A 6000-nucleotide genomic window follows, 5' to 3' on the forward strand; every position below is an offset into this window, starting at 1 on the left:
ATTTAAGAATGTATTAAAACATATTTTAAAAAAAAGAAGAGAAAGATTCCATTTATTGTCAACACCATCTGGCTGAGCATTTTACTGCAGACCCTGAGCTAGTTCCAAATTTCCTGGTTTACATAAATATTTCTACCACCAATGGGCTTTTGCAGAAAATATTTGTTATCGAGCAGCAAGCCTTACTAGGTGACAATCATGAGATACAATACACTTTTAAAAAGCCAAGCATCAGACTTTTGAATTGAAAACCTACAACAGGAAATACAAATCCCAAAACAATAAGTAGATTAAAACAGTAGTGTAATTAAATTAGATTCACACTGGAACAGTAATACATCTGTGTAAAAAACGTAATAAATTGTAAGTTTTTCCTACTCAGGAAAGCTGATTTTTAGTAACAGTAATTTTCCTTAGCTCATTTTTTTCTTTCCATATTTTATTTCAGATGCAGGGAAGAACATCACTTCAATATATTTTAATCTTTATGTTATGTTTAGTGCATTCAAGGGAGAGCAGAAGCCCAGTCCACAAGCAGATTTGCACTAACTAAATATACCCATTTTAAAAACTAGTTTGCTCATTAAACCAGAACAACTTTCCCTTCCCTCTTCCTATCTAATCCCAGTTACATCTCTTTAAACTGGGCATTTCTATTTCCTTCTCATGCTGGTCTTTTAGAAGGAGAGGAGCCATCCAGCATGATCTGAACCCCTCTGTAGGGCTTTCCACAGTCATTGGTACTGTCCCTGCTTTAGCAGTGTGTCCAATTAGCAGGTTTAAGCAACACTCAGCTTTTTGCCTTCTATGCTTGTATTGTTTCTTCTTTGATGCCATTGCAATGGGTGCACCTAAAGGGAAGATGTAGATAATATGGAGGCAAACTCTTCTAGCAGGTGCACAGCAACACAAAAAGAAGCAGCAGGCATAAGTCACAACAAGGGCTGTTCCAAAAGAGTAAAAGAAGAAAAAAAGGGATTTATCACAGATATGGTCAAACACTGGACCAGATGTTGAAGAAAGACATGAAATCTAGATCCTTGGAGGTGTTCACACTTCCTCAGACACAGTGTTCTATAGCCTAATGCACTTCCCATCTGGCCCTGCTCTGAGCAGGGTTTTGGACCAGATGATTTTCTGAGGTGACTCCCAACCTAAATTGTGATGCTGTAATGGCCCTTATTGAAGGGACACAAACAGTATATCTGTGATATGTAATAAGATCACAGACAGGTATGCATTGTACCTACTGTCTGTGTGCTAGTTCCACATATCATGTGGAGATAGGATTGAGACAACAGATAAAGTCATCCATGTCAGAGATGTCCGACAGGAGTGATTCCCTCGGACCTGTTTTGTTTTTTTAAGGATACATCACAGCTTAGTTCAGCTCTTGGAATGCATAAGCATAACCTATAGAGCTCAAACCAATCTGGTTTTTTCTTTATCTGAACCTGAAGACATCTAGAATTTGAAACAATATAGCCCCTCAGATATGCATGCCCAAAAGACATGTTCCATCGGATACCTTTGCATTTATAAAGAGTATTCGGAGTTTAAGGCACAATTTGACCATGATTTGCCATGCTCTGCAATAGTCATAATCTCACCTTTAATGACCTCATTAATGACCTGCTTCACACACAGACATACTTTGCAAAGGCAGTAACCATTGGTACTCTAGTTTGCTCAGGTTCTGTTGGCATCTTCCCTGCTGGACACTGGGTCAGAGCAGGAAAGAATGAATGTGGATGGAGACAAGACCAAGATGAGAGAGTAGAGCAAAAAACCATTGCCTCCCAAAATGTGTAACACTTATATTTTGCTTATAAAAGGACAGGTGAAATGAAGGGTTGCTGACTTGGCCTTTTTTCTCCTCAGCACCAAAACAAATGTCCAAGCAGAACTCTCCTTGGAAGGGGAAAAGCAGCAACAAATTATTGAGAAGACAGACAGGAACCTGAAATGTAACCCCAAACTCTCCTACCTTTCCCTTTGACAGGTGGCCACTTAGCCCTCATTTCCCCATGTGGCACACAAAACAAATATCCTCTCCTTGCAGTACTTACCATCCACCTGGTGAGATCCACAGCACTAAAACACCTGTTTCATTTAGTATTACCATGCTAGTTTTGAAATACATCAGGGTTTTTTTTGTGTATAATATAAATATTATATATAGAATAGAAAATAGAATAGAATAGAATAGAATAGAATAGAATAGAATAGAATAGAAATACAATGCAATTACTTTCTGCTGCTGGGAGAGAAACAGGCTGCATCAACATTGCTTTTCTGGTGAAGTGCTGCTGTAGTTTCAGTTCATCCTAGAAATATGGCATTGGCTCCAAAAATTATATTACTAATTACAGCTAATGCACCCAAACCCATATGAATGCAACTTTGGCCTGAATACGCAATTCCTCTGGCATGCAAATGGCAATTACACAACAGAGCTCAAATACAACTTGAAAGCAAAGATGTAAGGCCAATTTATTTAGTGTTCCTAGACTAAACAAGGTCCTTATTCCAGATTATGGTTGACCAAAATTTACTCACAAAACATTTCCCACTGAGAATGTGTGACAGACTGCAATTATTAATAGTCTGGTTGCTTTAAAAGAAAAAAAAAATTAAAACAAAAAAAAATTCCATCTTTAGCTGCAGTTTTGGCTGGGCTGCCTGACAGGGATTGTCTTCCAACTGCAGCAGCAGAGTAGGCTGAAGGGAGTAGGTGTGTGGGTACAAAAACCAGAATAAGACAGTTTTGGGGGATGGAAAGCAACAGCACAAAGGAAAGAGAGAAGAGAGGGAATTTAATTGAAATGGATAAGGGAAAAAGAGAAAATAAAAAATGCTAAGGAAATATAAGGACACAGAAACCAAGCATGGAAAAGAGAAAAACAGATGTGAGAAAATGTAGGAAATTCAAAAAGAAAACAGAGTAGACAAGTCAAAATATGAAATCAAAGGACTAGCCAAAGATAGTTCCCTTGAACACTTGCCACAGGGCAGTTCACTAGAGCAAGAGCTGGACCACATGCTTTCAGCTTTTGGAAGGAGTCAGTTCAGGCTTCTTGTGCTGCAATCAAGCACGTGAAATCCCCATTTCTCATATTAAACCACTACAGGCATGAGTTCAAGTGCAGAGCTCTCCTCAGCACGGCTAGAATAGAAAGTGCTTGCCACGTGGCACCTAGTCCTAGACGCTTTGTGTGTAAGCTCTGCCACAAAAACCCTGCTGAAAATAGACTTTGTTTAGGAAGAAAAGAAATGCAGGGTAAGTTATTTAGCAGTACCCTGTGACAGCACTGGAGAGCAAAACAGACATACACATTTGATTAACAGATATGTAGCAGTCAAAGTCTATTAAAGGTGGAAAAAAAAGTAAATCAAAGGAACAGAACTTTTCCACTGCACAAAACCAGAGATCAGCTTTTCTGCACACTTCATTGTTACAAGACAGGGTCACAAGCCAAAACAAAAGTTTCCTTTTTATTGTCAGTGAGAAAAGTAAACCATCACAGACCTTTGGTTGCTGTGCCAGAATAGAGCTGAGCTGGGCAAGAAAAATTGATATTTAACTGCAAAAAAAGCAAAGGAATTTGAAATTATTTACAAAAGTTTATTCACTTGAAGAGACACCAGGAAATGGATTTAGAAGATACAAAAGTGGTCTTGCCTTTTATTTTAAGAAAAAAAATTAATAAAATAAACAAAGAGCAATTATGTCAGAAAGACTGATGTGAACAAAACAGGCAGATAAATTCTTTTTGCCTTACTATGGAGAGTGATGAGAAGGCAGCACCTTACTTTTTAGCTCTGATTTACTCTCTCTTTTAATTTAAATCTCATTTCTATGATTTAACATCCACATTTAAACACACAAAGTATGTGGCTCTCAAACAAAATGCAGCCTTAACCCATGCAAATAGACATGTTATTCAAACATTGATTAAAAGGCACATACACTTCTCATTTGCAGTGAGAAAAATAATGCAGATGGCACAAAAATCTTGATTAAATTCAAGCTGAACAGAAGCCATTTCAGTTGCAACTAAATGATATTATGAAGCAGGAGGTAGGACTAAACTTCACAGGAGCATAAAATCCTTCTGATGACTCATCCTAAGCTTATCTACTGAAAACCTGCATAAATATTTGAGATAATTACTACATAATCACTAAGTCATGCTGGCATGTGGGCCTAATTTGTTTTAAAAGAGATGAAAAATCTGAATTGCCTCTTCAAGCAAGAGATCAGAGCAGGAAACCCTTAGGGAAGGAGTTCAGGTTCTTGTTTGTGTGCATTATTGTTTTCAAGTTAAACCAGTCAAGTCAAGCTCACACAGCAGGTCTGACTGCACAATAACCCATCTCTGAGTGCTTTGGAGCAGTAAGAAAGATTTCTATCTATTTCAGTCCTCACTCAGAACATCCTTTTCTTATAATTGCCCAAAAAAATCCCACAAACAAACCAAAACAACAAACAGGAAAGAATATGAATACCTTAATAACAGAATTCCTGGAGTTTCTGTACATGAGCTTACATAGAATTTACAAGATCAAAGAAACCCTATATCTTCAAGCCATAATCTTATTATGGTACCTTTATAAGCACAGCTTGTGCTTGTGTTAACTAGTTTAAAGGCATCTGTCACAGACAGAAATTAAGTGTGTGCATCAAACTTTTGCCAGATGGGTCTCACCTATGTAATTTAAACTCCCTTGCTGTTCTAAAAAAACCTCGCTGAAAAAAAAAGGAGCATAGGATTTTACCCCACTTCTTACCCTGAATGAAGCAAGATTCACCATAGTTGTTAATGTACTGAACTGAGTCATGGATCAAGCAAAATCAAGCAATGTTGTTCTGCATGTGTTGACTTTGCCACACACTGGAATTTTAATAAGGACAGGATGACTGTGGTGACGGCATTGAACTGAAGTTTGGCTCTCTGCTGTCATGAACACTTGGATGGTGAGCTTGGGCAAGGAAATGAGTAAGTCTCCATCTGTAAAATGAGGGTAACAATTGACTTATATTTGTCCATTCAGTTCTTGAAAGAGCAAATCCTCAAAACCAGTGACATCTTGCATGCAGACAGTCATGAAGACACTAGGCAGCTGGAAGGTCAGACTTTGACTGAAAACTGTTTTGAGAAGCATCTCCCTCCTGAAGTAAGGCACTCAAGACAACAGAATTTTAGTGTCAATAACAAACACTGCATTCTGTGGTCTTTTCCTGAGCCAAAAGCAAATGTTCCTGCAAAATATGCTATTAACAAGATGCTAAAATTGTTCTGCGGCTATGAAAGCGCTCAGAAACATTCATTTTTAGCTCTCAAATTATTCATGTAGGCTTTTTAAGTGACTGCATAAACACAGTCATTGTCAGTTTCAGATTGGTGTGCCACCTTATTCCTACCCCTGTAAATCTCCTGAAACATTGATTCCCTCTCATTAGCACTGGCAAAGCAATCAAGCTGTTGTCATCAGCTACATCTTCACAGCCACACAGAGCTCTCAGATCCAGCCAAAGCACAGAAAGTCTAAAAGGGGCAGGGGTGGGGTGGTGGATGCCCAGGCAGTGCAGGGGTGCACATGGAGCAGGTGCCAGTGGTTGCCCAGTGCCATAAGAAGACATGGAACCAGAGAATACAGGACAATACACTTCGTTTCAGCTGCTTAGGAGGGAGTTAACTGAGCACTGGGATTTGGGGTTAAAAGCCAGATGCATACCAGGTTTAGGATGTGATCTGTGAAGTGAAAAATGCACTTGGCATCCAAGAGTGCCAAGCAACCCTCCTAACTGAGTAGGATCCACAGAACTTTATGTATTCCTTCCCGAGTCTAAAAGTGAATACCTCAGGACATCAGAAAGATGAAGGGAGATGCTTTACTGATCCCCAGGTAGATCATATATGCTTGAAAAACTACTTGGATTGTCCTATGGACTTCCCCTTTATGTGTCCAGTTCTGAGGCTTGCAGCCACCCCAACT

The sequence above is a fragment of the Acanthisitta chloris genome, unplaced genomic scaffold (genome assembly GCF_000695815.1).
Source record: "Acanthisitta chloris isolate BGI_N310 unplaced genomic scaffold, ASM69581v1 scaffold23853, whole genome shotgun sequence".
NCBI lineage: Eukaryota > Metazoa > Chordata > Aves > Passeriformes > Acanthisittidae > Acanthisitta > Acanthisitta chloris.